Genomic DNA, 16,352 nt, shown 5'->3' with positions numbered 1-16,352 from the left:
TAGTGTACATTTTGATACCTATTTTAATTTTTTTTTTTTTTTTTTAAATTTTTGAGACAGAGGCTTGCTCTGTCGCCCCGATGAAGTGCAGTGGTGCGATCTAGGCTCTCTGCAACCTCTGCCTTATGGGATCAAACGATTCTCTTGTCTCAGTCTCCCAAGTAGCTGGAATTACAGGTTCCCGCCTCTATACCTGGCTAATTTTTGTGTTTTTGGTAGAGACTGGGCTTCACTGTATTGGCCAGGATGGTTTCAAACTCCTAGCCTCAAGCGATACGCCTGCCTCGGTATTACAGACGAGGTATTACAGACGTGAGCCACCTCGCCTGGTCAATTAATCATTTTTTGACAGCATTTGATGGCACATTTAAAAAGGTTTGTTTTCTTTTTGTAAATATTTCCTATGAGAAGAAAGCAAAGAATCTCGTGACACTATTGTAAAATATCTCTGTGTGTTTTTTTCTTCTATTTTCCCTAGACACAGATATCTTATCAGAATGTTTTTGGGTCAAGTTTTCCTTTTGGAAACTATAGTGTGATGTGTCTTCAGTCACTGTTCGGTTTTCTTGGACCTGGGTTTCAGAACTGTATTGGGATAAACTAAGATACCCACCGTGGCTGTGTCTGCTAGAGTGTCTAGTAAATACCAGCTTCTGGGTCATTTTCTCTCATAGGAAAATCTGAGGTATTGAGTGTAGCTTCCCAAGTGTGCAGGTGGATGCCCTGAGTCTAAGAGGCATTTCCTGGTGCACTTTTTTTGTTTTAAAGCTAATTTTTTGAGACATTAATATTGTCTTCACCCAACCCAGCTTTCATTTCTTAAAGACACATTGCTGGTCAGCCAGTCAGGTACTAGTATTGAGGAGAAAACAAATAGTTTCTAACTCCTGGTTTCCTTTAGAGGGCAGAAAAATAGTAAAAAAATTTTAGAAACAAAACAAAACAAAACCAGGGCCAGGCGCAGTGGCTCACGCTTGTAATCCTGGCACTTTGGGAGGCCAAGGAGGGCGGATCATGAAGTCAGGAGTTCAAGACCAGCTGGCCAACATGGTGAAACCCCATCTCTACTAAAAATACAATAAATAAATAAATAAATAAATAGCTGGGTGTAGTGGTACACGCCTGTAATCGCAGCTACTCAGGAGGCTAAGGCAGGAGAATCACTTGAACCTCGGAGGTGGAGGTTGCAGTGAGCGGATATCACGCCACTGCATTCCAGCCTGGGCGACAGAGTGAGACTTCTCCTCAAAAACAAAAACAAACCCCAAAAAACTGACCCCAGTGAGATGGTGTAAAAACTTGAGGAATAAAATGCGCCTGAGGCACTCAATGGAGCATAGTTCAGAGTCTCCTGAGAGGGGGTTATTGAGCACTTTAGTGAGTAGGATGGGGTGGGACAGTCTCTCAAATATTTGGGTTGCCTGACTTGACACATGATTAAGACATATCTGTGTCTTGAAAAGGTTTTTTCACTTATTTTGACCGAAGGTTTGTTTTTGTTTTATTGAGACAGAGTTTCCCTCTCTCACCCAGGCTGAAGTACAGTGGTGCCATCTTGGCCCACTGCAACCTCCAGATCTTGAGTTCAAGTGATTCTCATGCCTCAGCCTCCCAAATAGCTGGGACTACAGGTGTGCACCACCACACTCAGCTCGTTTCTGTAGTTTTAGTAGAGATGGAGTTTCACCATGTTAGCCAGGCTGTTCTCAAACTTCTGGCCTTAAGTGACTCACCTGCCTGGGCCTTCCAAAGTGCTGAGATTACAGGCCTGAGCCACTGTGCCCAGCTCACCTCAGTTTTTTTTTTTTTTTTTTTTTTTTTCACATTCAAAACAGTACATATTTTATTTTCAAGCATACAAGAAACACTAAACTCTTCCAGTGCCAGTACACTCTCCATGAATTCTTCATATAGAATTGGGTATATTGGAAGCAAGTTGTTTCTGGTGAAATTTCTGATGATCAGGAATCAAGACTCAGTAGCCCTAAAGGAAGAGAGTTTTGTATCCAATATCCTCAAAACCAAGACATAGTGTATTTTACTTTCAAAGTAAAGTGTAAATATTTTACCATATCCTTCAATCCATAAAGCATCTCAGTGTGAAATGATCCATGTTGACTCTGCATAATTCTCGTAAGTCACTTCAAGTGATGAGGGACTAACTATAAAACATGCATTATTTGAAGTACATAAGCATGAAACGTCGAAGTCTACAACTTATCTTAAAGAGTAAGTTCCACCAGCTTTTTATTGTCTGAATAGCAGAACACACAAAACAAGGCAGAGAAGTCCCCAAGGAGATGATGATCATATTTTACTGTTTTTTGGCCCTTTGGTCCTTCATCTTTCAAGCACATTGTATTTTCCTTTAGCGATTTAAACATTTATTTATTTATTTTTTATTTTTATTTTTATTTATTTTTATTTTTTATTATACTTTAAGTTCTAGGGTACATGTGCATAACGTGCAGGTTTGTTACATATGTATATTTGTGCCATGTTGGTGTGCTGCACCCATCAACTCGTCAGCACCCATCAATTCATCATTTATATCATGTATAACTCCCCAATGCAATCCCTCCCCCCTCCTCCCTCCCCATGATAGGCCCCGGTGTGTGATGTTCCCCTTCCCGAGTCCAAGTGATCTCATTGTTCAGTTCCCACCTAGGAGTGAGAACATGCGGTGTTTGGTTTTCTGTTCTTGTGATAGTTTGCTAAGAATGATGGTTTCCAGCTGCATCCATGTCCCTACAAAGGATGCAAACTCATCCTTTTTTATGGCTGCATAGTATTCCATGGTGTATATGTGCCACATTTTCTTAATCCAGTCTGTCACAGATGGACATTTGGGTTGATTCCAAGTCTTTGCTATTGTGAATAGTGCCGCAATAAACATACGTGTGCATGTGTCTTTGTAGTAGAATAATTTATAATCCTTTGGGTATATACCCAGTAGTGGGATGGCTGGGTCATATGGTACGTCTAGTTCTAGATCCTTGAGGAATTGCCATACTGTTTTCCATAATGGTTGAACTAGTTTACAATCCCACCAACAGTGTAAAAGTGTTCCTATTTCTCCACATCCTCTCCAACACCTGTTGTTTCCTGATTTTTTAATGATTGCCATTCTAACTGGTGTGAGATGGTATCTCATTGTGGTTTTGATTTGCATTTCTCTGATGGCGAGTGATGATGAGCATTTTTTCATGTGTCTGTTGGCTGTATGAATGTCTTCTTTTGAGAAATGTCTGTTCATATCCTTTCCCCACTTTTTGATGGGGTTGTTTGTTTTTTTCTCGTATATTTGTTTGAGTTCTTTGTAGATTCTGGATATTAGCCCTTTGTCAGATGAGTAGGTTGCAAAAATTTTCTCCCATTCTGTAGGTTGCCTGTTCACTCTGATGGTAGTTTCTTTTGCTGTGCAAAAGCTCTTTAGTTTAATTAGATCCCATTTGTCAATTTTGGCTTTTGCTGGCGTTGCTTTTGGTGTTTTAGACATGAAGTCCTTGCCCATGCCTATGTCCTGAATGGTACTACCTAGATTTTCTTCTAGGGTTTTTATGGTATTAGGTCTAACATTTAAGTCTCTAATCCATCTTGAATTAATCTTCGTATAAGGAGTAAGGAAAGGATCCAGTTTCAGCTTTCTACTTAAGGCTAGCCAATTTTCCCAGCACCATTTATTAAATAGGGAATCCTTTCCCCATTTCTTGTTTCTCTCAGGTTTGTCAAAGATCAGATGGCTGTAGATGTGTGGTATTATTTCCGAGGACTCTGTTCTGTTCCATTGGTCTATATCTCTGTTTTGGTACCAGTACCATGCTGTTTTGGTTACTGTAGCCTTGTAGTATAGTTTGAAGTCAGGTAGCGCGACACCTCCAGCTTTGTCCTTTTGACTTAGGATTGTCTTGGCAATGCGGGCTCTTTTTTGGTTCCATGTGAACTTTAAAGCAGTTTTTTCCAATTCTGTGAAGAAACTCACTTGTAGCTTGATGGGGATGGCATTGAATCTATAAATAACCTTGGGCAGTATGGCCACTTTCACGATATTGATTCTTCCTATCCATGAGCATGGTATGTTCTTCCATTTGTTTGTGTCCTCTTTGATTTCACTGAGCAGTGGTTTGTAGTTCTCCTTGAAGAGGTCCTTTACATCCCTTGTAAGTTGGATTCCTAGGTATTTTATTCTCTTTGAAGCAATTGTGAATGGAAGTTCATTCCTGATTTGGCTCTCTGCTTGTCTGTTACTGGTGTATAAGAATGCTTGTGATTTTTGCACATTAATTTTGTATCCTGAGACTTTGCTGAAGTTGCTTATCAGCTTAAGGAGATTTTGGGCTGAGACAATGGGGTTTTCTAAATATACAATCCTGTCATCTACAAACAGGGACAATTTGACTTCTTCTTTCCCTAACTGAATACTCTTTCTTTCTCTTGCCTGATTGCCCTAGCCAGAACTTCCAACACTATGTTGAATAGGAGTGGTGAGAGAGGGCATCCCTGTCTTGTGCCAGTTTTCAAAGGGAATTTTTCCAGTTTTTGCCCATTCAGTACGAAATTAGCTGTGGGTTTGTCATAAATAGCTCTTATTATTTTGAGGTACATTCCATCAATACCGAATTTATTGAGCGTTTTTAGCATGAAGGGCTGTTGAATTTTGTCAAAGGCCTTTTCTGCATCTATTGAGATAATCATGTGGTTCTTGTCTTTGGTTCTGTTTATATGCTGGATTACGTTTATTGATTTGCGAATGTTGAACCAGCCTTGCATCCCAGGGATGAAGGCCACTTGATCATGGTGGATAAGCTTTTTGATGTGCTGCTGAATGCGGTTTGCCAGTATTTTATTGAGAATTTTTGCATCGATGTTCATCAGGGATAGTGGTCTAAAATTCTCTTTTTTTGGTGTGTCTCTGCTTTGGTATCAGGATGATGTTGGCCTCATAAAATGAGTTGGGGAGGATTCCCTCTTTTTCTATTGATTGGAATAGTTTCAGAAGGAATGGTACCAGCTCCTCCTTGTACCTCTGGTAGAATTCAGCTGTGAATCCATCTGGTCCTGGACTTTTTTTGGTGGGTAGGCTATTAATTGTTGCCTCAATTTCAGAGCCTGCTATTGGTCTATTCAGGGATTCAACTTCTTCCTGGTTTAGTCTTGGGAGAGTGTAAGTGTCCAGGAAATTATCCATTTCTTCTAGATTTTCTAGTTGATTTGCGTAGAGGTGTTTATAGTATTCTCTGATGGTAGTTTGTATTTCTGTGGGGTCGGTGGTGATATCCCCTTTATCATTTTTTATTGCGTCTATTTGATTCCTCTCTCTTTTCTTCTTTATTAGTCTTGCTAGCGGTCTGTCAATTTTGTTGATCTTTTCAAAAAACCAACTCCTGGATTCATTGATTTTTTTGGAGGGTTTTTTGTGTCTCTATCTCCTTCAGTTCTGCTCTGATCTTAGTTATTTCTTGCCTTCTGCTAGCTTTTGAATGTGTTTGCTCTTGCCTCTCTAGTTCTTTTAATTGTGATGTTAGAGTGTCAATTTTAGATCTTTCCTGCTTTCTCTTGTGGGCATTTAGTGTTATAAATTTCCCTCTACACACTGCTTTAAATGTGTCCCAGAGATTCTGGTATGTTGTATCTTTGTTCTCATTGGTTTCAAAGAACATCTTTATTTCTGCTTTCATTTCGTTATGTACCCAGTAGTCATTGAGGAGCAGGTTGTTCAGTTTCCATGTAGTTGAGCGGTTTTGATTGAGTTTCTTAGTCCTGAGTTCTAGTTTGATTGCACTGTGGTCTGAGAGACAGTTTGTTATAATTTCTGTTCTTTTACATTTGCTGAGGAGTGCTTTACTTCCAATTATGTGGTCAATTTTGGAATAAGTGCGATGTGGTGCTGAGAAGAATTTATATTCTGTTGATTTGGGGTGGAGAGTTCTATAGATGTCTATTAGGTCCGCTTGGTGCAGAGATGAGTTCAATTCCTGGATATCCTTGTTAACTTTCTGTCTCGTTGATCTGTCTGATGTTGACAGTGGAGTGTTGAAGTCTCCCATTATTATTGTATGGGAGTCTAAGTCCCTTTGTAAGTCTCTAAGGCCTTGCTTTATGAATCTGGGTGCTCCTGTATTGGGTGCATATATATTTAGGAGAGTTAGCTCTTCCTGTTGAATTGATCCCTTTACCATTATGTGATGGCCTTCTTTGTCTCTTTTGATCTTTGATGGTTTAAAGTCTGTTTTATCAGAGACTAGGATTGCAACCCCTGCTTTTTTTTTTTGTTTTCCATTTGCTTGGTAGATCTTCCTCCATCCCTTTATTTTGAGCCTATGTATGTCTCTGCATGTGAGATGGGTCTCCTGAATACAGCAGACTGATGGGTCTTGACTCTTTATCCAGTTTGCCAGTCTGTGTCTTTTAATTGGAGCATTTAGTCCATTAACATTTAAGGTTAATATTGTTATGTGTGAACTTGATCCTGCCATTATGATATTAACTGGTTATTTTGCTCGTTAGTTGATGCAGTTTCTTCCTAGCCTCGATGGTCTTTACATTTTGGCATGTTTTTGCAATGGCTGGTACCAGTTGTTCCTTTCCATGTTTAGGGCTTCCTTCAGGGTCTCTTGTAAGGTGGTCTTGGTGGTGACAAAATCTCTAAGCATTTGCTTATCTGTAAAGGATTTTATTTCTCCTTCACTTATGAAACTTAGTTTGGCTGGATATGAAATTCTGGGTTGAAAATTCTTTTCTTTAAGAATGTTGACTATTGGCCCCCACTCTCTTCTGGCTTGTAGAGTTTCTGCCGAGAGATCTGCTGTTAGTCTGATGGGCTTCCCTTTGTGGGTAACCCGACCTTTCTCTCTGGCTGCCCTTAAGATTTTTTCCTTCATTTCAACTTTGGTGAATCTGGCAATTATGTGTCTTGGAGTTGCTCTTCTGGAGGAGTATCTTTGTGGCGTTCTCTGTATTTCCTGAATTTGAATGTTGGCCTGCCCTGCTAGGTTGGGGAAGTTCTCCTGGATGATATCCTGAAGAGTGTTTTCCAACTTGGTTCCATTTTCCCCCTCACTTTCAGGCACCCCAATCAGACGTAGATTTGGTCTTTTTACATAATCCCATACTTCTTGCAGGCTTTGTTCATTTCTTTTTCTTCTTTTTTCTTTTGGTTTCTCTTCTCGCTTCATTTCATTCATTTGATCCTCAATCGCTGATACTCTTTCTTCCAGTTGATCGAGTCGGTTACTGAAGCTTGTGCATTTGTCACGTATTTCTCGTGTCATGGTTTTCATCTCTGTCATTTCGTTTATGACCTTCTCTGCATTAATTAGTCTAGCTGTCAATTCTTCCACTCTTTTTTCAAGATTTTTAGTTTCTTTGTGCTGGGTACGTAATTCCTCCTTTAGCTCTGAGAAGTTTGATGGACTGAAGCCTTCTTCTCTCATCTCGTCAAAGTCATTCTCTGACCAGCTTCGATCCGTTGCTGGCGATGGGCTGCGCTCCTTTGCAGGGGGAGATGCGCTCTTATTTTTTGAATTTCCAGCTTTTCTGCCCTGCTTTTTCCCCATCTTTGTGGTTTTATCTGTCTCTGGTCTTTGATGATGGTGACGTACTGATGGGGTTTTGGTATAGGTGTCCTTCCTGTTTGATAGTTTTCCTTCTGCCAGTCAGGACCCTCAGCTATAGGTCTGTTGGAGATTGCTTGAGGTTCACTCCAGACCCTGTTTGCCTGGGTATCAGCAGCAGAGGTTGCAGAAGATAGAATATTGCTGAACAGCAAGTGTACCTGTCTGATTCTTACTTTGGAAGCTTCCTCTCAGGGGTGTACTCCACCCTGTGAGGTGTGGGGTGTCAGACTGCCCCTAGTGGGGGATGTCTCCCAGTTAGGCTACTCAGTGGTGAGGGACCCACTTGAGCAGGCAGTCTGTCCCTTCTCAGATCTCAACCTCCCTGTTGGGAGATCCACTGCTCTCTTCAAAGCTGTCGGAGAGAGTCATTCGTGTCTGCACAGGCCTCTGCTGCTTCCCCTGTTGTGCCCTGTCCCCAGAGGTGGAGTCTACAGAGACAGGCAGGTTTCCTTGAGCTGCTGTGAGCTCCACCTAGTTTGAGCTTCCCAGCGGCTTTGTTTACCTACTTAAGCCTCAGCAATGGCGGGCGCCCCTCCCCCATCCTCCCTGCTGCCTTGCGGATAGATCGCCGCAGACTGCTGTGTTAACAATGAGGGAGGCTCCGTGGGCGTGGGACCCTCCCGGCCGGGTGTGGGATATATTCTTCTGGTGTGCCAGTTGGCTTAAAGCGCAGTATTGGGGTGGGAGTTACCCGATTTTCCAGGTGTTGTGTGTCTCAGTTCCCCTGGCTAGGAAAAGGGATTCCCTTCCCCCTTGTGCTTCTCAGGTGAGGCGATGCCTCGCCCTGCTTCAGCTCTCGCTGGTCAGGCTGCAGCAGCTGACCAGCACCAAATGTCTGGCCCTCCCTAGTGAGATGACCCCAGTACCTCAGTTGAAAATGCAGAAATCACTGGTCTTCTGTGTCGCTCGCGCTGGGAGTTGGAGACTGGAGCTGTTCCTATTCGGCCATCTTGCTCCGCCCCTAAACATTTATGTTTATCACAAATGTAATTCAAGTGTGAATAAATAAATGTATTATCTTTTAGCACCCCTCCCCCCTTGTTCCTTTAAATAGAAAAAAGTGCTAAATGTCTCTTTATAGCCTATTGGCCATAGCTGTCCCACCTATGGTTTTAAAAACAGACTGTACAACTTGATCTTCTGAAATCCTTCTTGAACTACAACTCGTTCTGTTAAAGAAATCCTAGGAAAGAAGTCCTACTGATATTGTCGATAGTCTCCAAAAGGTGAGGAAGGTAACTGAGTTGAAGACAACTGCGAGGGGTCTTCTGCAAATTGAGGGCCATTGGGAAACTGTGCAGAGGCAAATCTTGTCAACAAGATACCAGCTCCTTCAATTAAAGCTAGGAGAATGCCACCCATTGCAGCTGACCCAACCATGGCCACTGGTCCATTTCTTGCTGCCAGTATGGCTCCTGTTAAGGCACCACTTGTGATGGAGTTCCAGGGATCCTCCTTTCCTCTGACTTGAACCATGCTACAGTCAATCATGGAAAACAGGCCTCTCCAAACTGCAAAGCTACCTCCTAACTGTGGAGCCCTGGTTTTAATAGCTGTCAAACTCCCTCGTAGTCTGTGGTTTACTCCCACTGGAGAATTGCGAAAACCTTTGATTGCTTGAAAGATACCACCACCAATGGTACCCATCGTAAAGGCCCCACCACAGTCATCCACAATTCGCCATGGGCAAGGCTCTCGTGCGTACTCCTCCATGTTGGACACCTCAGTTTTTTAACTGTATATTGCGTTTTATTATTAGAGCTTGAAAGGTAAGAAAATATTTACAAAGGGCATAAAAGAGGTGAGTTTCAAAAACATTAATATCTAATAATATATTTTATTTGTTGAAAATTTTCATTTCCCTTTTTCTCAGAGTGAGTTTAGCAAGCTTCTCAGGCATGTTTTTTTTTATGGCTGAGTGATTTTTTTTTTTTTTTTTTGAGATAGAATCTCACTCTGTTGCCCAGGCTAGAGTGCAATGGTGCCATCTTGGCTCACTGCAACCTCTGCCTCCCGGGTTCAAGCGATTCTTCTGCCTCAGCCTCCTTGGTAGCTGGGATTTCTGGCACACACCACCATACCTGGCTAATTTTTGTAGTTTTAGTAGAGATGGTTTCACCATGTTAGGCTGGTCTCAAACTCCTGACCTCAGGTGATCCGCCCGCCTCGGCCTCCCAAAGTGCTGGGATTACAGGAATGAACCACCATGCTTGGCCTGTGGCTGAGTGATTTCAAACAGAATTCCATCTAGCTTTTAGACTGGTAGCTACCAAGGAAAAAAAGAAAAAACTCTCTTCAATTTCAGCTGTAGACAATGAATACATTTCCATAAAACAATGTGGTAGATAATTGATGAATTACATAGATTCCTGAAAACTTCAATTCCTTTTTTTAGAAGGGTAAATTTTTGATAGTATCTTTGTTCTATATCCTGTGTTTTTTTGTGTGTTTGATTGTTTTTGAGATGAACAGTCACACTGCAACACCCAGGCTGGAGTACAATGGTGTAATCTTAGCTCACTGCAACCTCCAGTTCCCAGGTTCAACTGATTCTCCTGCCTCTGCCTCCTGAGTAGCTGAGACTACAGGCATGTGTCACGACACCTGGCTAGTTTTTGTATTTTCAGTAGAGATGGGGTTTCACCGTGTTGGCCAGGCTGGTCTGGAACTCCTGACCTCGAGTGATCTGCCCATCTCAGCCTCCCAAAGTGCTGGGATTACAGGCGTGAGCCACTGCGCCCAGCCCAATATCCTGTTATTTTGATTTTTGAGTTTAATGTTACATTTTATGTGATGAAACTTGGTACCTCCTAGAAGTGTTCCTATGTGATTAATTTTTTTTTTTAAATGGAGTTTTGGTCTTGTTGCCCAAGATAGAGTGCAATAGGTGATCTCAGCTCACCTCAACCTATGCCTCCTGGGTTCAAGCAGTTCTCCTGCCTCAGCCTCCTTGGTAGCTGGGATTATAGGCGCCCACCACCATGCCTGGCTAATTTTTGTATTTTTAGTAGAGACGGAGTTTCACCATGTTGGCCAGGCTGGTCTTGAACTCCTGACCTCAGGTGATCTGTCGCTTCGGCCTCCCAAAGTGCTGGGATTACAGGTGTGAGCCATCACGCTGGGCCAAGCAATCCTCTTGTACCTCGGCCTTCCGAGTAGCTGGGACTACAGGCATACAGCACCATGCCTAGGTAATTTTTATTTTTGTAGTTTTTTAGAGATGGGATTTTTCCATGTTGCTCAGGCAATCCACCTGTCTTGGCCTCTCAGAGTGCTGGGATTACAGGCATGAGCCATTGTGCCTGATCATACCATATTTTCTTTATTCAGTCTACCATTGATAGACATTCAAGTTGATTCCATGTCTTTGCTTCTGTGAATAGTGCTGCAGTGAACACCCTTGTGCATGTGTCTTTATGACAGAATAATTTATATTTCTTTGGGTATATACCCAATTATGAGGTTGCTTGAGGAAATGGTAATTCTGTTTTTAGTTCTGTGAGAAATTGCCACACTGCTTTTTACAGTGGTTGAATCAATGTACCCCCCCCTTTTTTTTTGAGACGGAGTCTCACTCTGTCGCCCAGGCTAGAGTACAGTGGCCGGATCTCGGCTCACTGCAAGCTCCGCCTCCTGGGTTTACACCATTCTCCTGCCTCAGCCTCCCGAGTAGCTGGGACTACAGGTGCCCGCCACCTCGCCCAGCTAGTTTTTTCTTTTTTTTCGTATTTTTTTAGTAAAGACGGGGTTTCACCGTGTTAGGCAGGATGGTCTCGATCTGCTGACCTCGTGATCCGCCCGTCTCGGCCTCCCAAAGTGCTGGGATTACAGGCTTGAGCCACCGCAGTGTACCCTTTTAACAGCAGTATGTAAGTATTCCCTTTTCTCTGCAACCTTGACATAATCTATTTTTTGGCTTAATAGCCGTTCTCACTGGCGTGAGATGGTATCTCATGGTTTTTCTTTGCATTTCCCCAATAATTATTGATAAGCATTTTATTATATGTGTGTTAGCCACATGTTTGTCTTCTTTTGAGAAGCATCTTTTTCATGTTTTTTTGCCTGCTTTTTAGTGAGGTCTTTTTTTTCTTGTAAACTTGTTTAAGTTTCTTATGGATTCTGGATACTAGACCTTTGTTAGAGGCATAGTTTGAAAATATTTCCTATTATTCTGTAGGTTGTCTGTTTACTGTGTTGATAGTTTCCTTTGCTGTAAAGAAGCTCTTTAGTTTAATTAGGTCCAATTTGTCAATTTTTGCTTTTTTTGCAGTTGCTTTTGGTATATTCATCATGAAATCTCTACTAGATTCTATGTCTAGAATGGTATTTCCTAAGTTATCTTCCAGGGTTTTTTATAATGTTAAAATAAACATTTCAGTCTTTAATTAATCTTGAATTGATTTTTGTATATGGTGTAATAAAGGGGTCCAGTTTCAGTCTTCTACATAATGTTAGCTAGTTATTCCACCACCATTTATTGCATAGGGAATTGTTTCCACATTTCTATTGTCACCTTTGTTGAAGATCAGATGGTTGTAGGTGTGTGACATTATTTCTGGACTGTCTATTCTGTTACATTGGTCTATGAGTTTGTTTTTGTACCAGTTCCATGTTGCTTTGTTTACTGTAGCTCTGAAGTATAGTTTGAAGACAGGTAATGTAATGCTTTCAGCTTTGCTGTTTTTGCTTATGATTACCTTGGCTATTCAGACTCTGTTTTGGTTTTACATGAATTTTACAATAGTTTTTTTTTTTTTTTTTTTCTGTTAAAAATATTTTGGTCATTTGATTAGAATAACATTAAATCTATAAATATTTTGGGGGACATTATGATCATTTTTAGGATATTGGTCTTTTCTGTTTATGAGCATAAAGTTGTTTTCCATTTGCGCCTTTTCTGACTTCTTTAAGCATTGTTTTGCAATTCTTATAGAGCTCTTTCACCTTCGTGGTATTTGTAGACATTTTATTCTTTTTGCAGCAGTTGTGAAGGGATTGTGTTTATGATTCGTATTTGGCTTGGATGTTGTTGATTTACAGGAACACTACTAATTTTTGTACACTTATTTTGTATACTGAAATGATACTGAAATTGTTTTTCTGCCAAGAAAGAGCTTTTCTGCCAAGTTAAAGAGCTTTTTGCTAAGACTATATGGTTTTCCAGATGGAGAATTATGTTGTCTGCAAATAGGGATTGTTTGACTTCCTCTCTTCCTGTTTAAATGCCTTTTATTTATTTTTATTTTTATTTTTGTGAGATGGAGTCTCGCTCTGTCACCCAGGCTGGAGTGTAGTGGCACAGTCTTGGCTCACCGCAAATTCCACCTCCCAGGTTCAAGCGATTCTCCTGCCTCAGCCTCCCGAGTAGCTGGGATTACAGGCGTCCGCCACTGTGCCTGGTTAATTTTTGTTTTTTTAGTAGAGGTGAGGTTTCACCATGTTGGCCAGGCTGGTCTCGAACTTCTGACCTTATAAGCTGCCCGCCTTGGCCTGCCAAAGTGCTGGGATTACAGGCGTGAGCCACCGTGCCTGGCCAAATGCCTTTTATTTTTATGTTTTGCCTAATTACTATAACCAGTACTTCCAATTTTATGTTGAATAGTAGTGTTGAGAGAAGACACCTTTGCCTTGTGCAAGTTTTCAAAGAGGAATGCTTTGTTTGCTTGTTTGTTTGTTTGTTTTTCTTTTTGAGATAGAGTCTCACTTTGTCTTGCAGGCTGGAGTGCAGTGGCACAATCTCGGCCCTCTGCAGCATCAACCCTCTGGGTTCAAGTGATTCTCTTTGCTCAGCCTCTTGAGTAGCTGGGATTACAGGCACCTGCCATCATACCTGGCTAATTTTTGTATTTTTAGTGGAGACAGGGTTTTGCCATGTTAGCCAGGTTGATCTTGAAATCCTGACCTCAGGTGATCCACCTGCCTTGGCCTCCCAAATTGATGAAATTAGAGGCATGAGCTACTGCACCCATCCACTTTCAGGTTTTTGTCCATTCAGTATGTTTGCTGATGGTTTGCCATAGATAACTTATTATTTTAAAGTATGTACCTTCAATGGCTAGGTTGTTGAGGGTTTTTAACATGAAAGATGTTAAATTTTATCAAAAGCTTTTTCTGCATCTATTGCGGTAATCTTGTGGTTTCTATCTAGTTTTGTTTATGTGATGAATCACATTTATTGATTTGTGTATGTTGAACCAACCTTGCATTCCCAGAATAAATTCTACTTGATCATACTGGGTTAGCTTTTTGATATGCTGCTGGATTTGGTTTGTCAGTGTTTTGATGAAGATTTTTGCATCAATGTTCAAAGATATTGGCCTTAATTTTTTTTTGTTTTTGTTTTATCTCTGCCAGGTTTTGGCATCAGAATAATGCTGTTCTTATATAATGAGTTGGAAAGAAGTTCCTTTTTCTTAATTGCTTAAAATAGTTTCTGTAGACATAATATCAGCACTTTTTTGTACATTTGATAGAATTCAGCTGTGAATCTGTCTGGTCCTTGGCTTTATTTGGTTGGTAGGCTATTTATTACTAATTCAATTTTTGAGCTTCTTATTCATCTATTTAGGGGTTTCATTTCTTTTTTGTTCATTCTTGGAAGGATGTATTTGTTCAATACTTTTTTCATTTTTTCTAGATTGTCTTGTTTGTGTGCACAGAGGTGTTCATAGTAGACTTCAAGATATTTTTGTGGGTCAGTGGTAATGTCTCTTTTGTTATTTCTAATTGTATTTATTTGGGTCACCCCTTCTTCCTGCATTAATCTGGTTAGTGGTTTATTTATTTTTTTCATAGATTTAATTCCAGGATTTTTTTATGTTTTGTGAAGTTTTATGTCTAAATCTCAGTTTAGATCTGATTTTGGTTATTTCTTGTCTGCTGCTACCTTAGGGATTGATTTGCTCTTGCTTCTTTCATTCTTTTATTGATGTCAGGTTGTAAAATGAAGATCTTTCTAACTTTTTGATTTAAGCATTAAATGCTATAAATTTCCCTTTAACGCCATCTTAGCTATATTGCAGAGATCCTGATGTGTTTTTTGGTTCTTTTTTTTTTTTTTTTTTTTTTTTGAGATGGAGATTTACTCTTGTTGCCCAGGCCAAATGCAATGGCAGTCTTAACTCACTGCAACCTCCGCCTCTCGGGTTCAAGCATTCTCCTACCTCAGCCTTTCAAGTAGTTGGGATTATAGGCATGTGTCACCATGCCTGCCTAATTTTTGTAATTTTAGTAGAGACAGGATTTCACTGTGTTAGCCAGGCTGATCTCGAAATGCTGACCTCATGTGATCTGCTTGCCTCAGCTTCCCAAAGTGCTTTGATTACAGGTATGAGCCACCGTGCTTGGCCTGTTTTTTGGTTCTTATTTGTTTAAAAGAACTTCTTGGTTTTTGCCTTAATATCGTTACTTACCAAAAAGTTATTCAAGTGCAGGTTGTTTAATTTTTATGTAATTGTATCAGTTGTTATATTTTTATTGAACTTTATTTCTGTTCATCTGTGGTCTGTGTGTTTGGGTTTGTATAATTTTGAGATTTTTGAATTTGCTGAGGATTATTCTGTTTCTGATTGTGTGGTCAGTTTTTGAGTATGTGCCACATGATGATGAGAATAATGTATGTTATGTTATTTTTAGATGAAGACTTCTGTAGATGTCTATTAGGACTATTTGGTCAAGTGTGGAGTTTAGATCCTAATGTTTTGTTAATTGCCTTCTTCAGTTATCTATTAGTGCCTGTGGGATGTTGTAGTCTCCCACTATTATTGTGTCAGAATCTGAAACTCTTCATAGGTCTCTAAGAACTTGCTTTATTCATGTGAACCCATGAATTTTATATAACACCTTTCTGTCTTCTGCTTTTTCTCCCATAATCATTCTTAGGTGTGCGCACAGTGTGCAAAATTCAGATGTCCAAGAGTTCAAGGACATGTTTAGAGACCTGTCTGTTGTAAAACAAAATATAAATTAGAAATAAGAGGCTTAGTCTACATTAAAATAAGAGAAAATATCTTACTAAAACCTCTTTTCTTAAACATTTAGATTATGTGTAGATTTTTATCCCTGTTTTTTTGAAATATATGTAAGTCATATTAACAGCAAAATAAACCTTTTGTCATATTTTTTGTCTCAGGATTGTCTTTATCTGGGACCTGAGATTAATTGCTTTGTTTTTGCTTTGGCAAAAGATTATTATGATTTTTAGTCTTTTAAAGTTGACACAGATTTGTTCAGAGTAAAGCGCATTCCAAAAGCACACAAAAGCTGAGCATAAAAGATAAAATTTAGCAATACAGAATTATGAAGATTAAAAGATACTAAGTTGTTTGACAGAAACCTGATTATCCATGGCGATTGTTTGCAGGCTGAAGTATTTATACTACAAAAGCAAAAAGAGTTTAGTTTATGGCTGGACGTGGTGGCTCATGCCTGTAATCCCAGGATTTTGGGAGGTTGAGGTGGGCAGATCACCTGAGGTTGGGATTTCGAGACCAGCCTGACCAACATGGAGAAACCCCATCTCTACTAAAAATACAAAATTAGCAGGGCAGGGTGGCGCATGCCTGTAATCCCAGGTATTTGGGAGGCTGAGTCAGGATAGTTGCTTGAACCTGGGAGGCAGAGGTTGTGGTAAGCTGAGATCATGTCATTGCACTCCAGCCTGGGCAGCAAAAGCAAAACTCTGTCTCAAAAATAAAATTAAAAAAACAAGCAAACAAACAAAAGTTCAGTTTATAA

General features: G+C 40.3%; 1 protein-coding gene and 1 pseudogene across 3 annotated transcripts in view; one reads left to right on the top strand and one right to left on the bottom strand.

The window, feature by feature from the left end:
• LOC104660954 (zinc finger protein 254) overlaps positions 1-16,352 on the top strand; it is a 99,717-nt gene that overhangs the window by 57,938 nt on the left and 25,427 nt on the right. The gene's annotated exons all lie outside the window — the stretch shown is intronic.
• LOC104660953 lies at positions 8,593-9,333 on the bottom strand (annotated as a pseudogene). Its single transcript, XR_747792.2, has one exon. The product of XR_747792.2 is annotated as a mitochondrial import inner membrane translocase subunit Tim17-A pseudogene (transcript).

Source organism: Rhinopithecus roxellana, chromosome 12 (genome assembly GCF_007565055.1).
Source record: "Rhinopithecus roxellana isolate Shanxi Qingling chromosome 12, ASM756505v1, whole genome shotgun sequence".
Taxonomy (NCBI): Eukaryota; Metazoa; Chordata; class Mammalia; order Primates; family Cercopithecidae; genus Rhinopithecus; species Rhinopithecus roxellana.
Note: the sequence above shows the minus strand (reverse complement) of the source record. Positions and strands in the feature narration are given on the sequence as shown.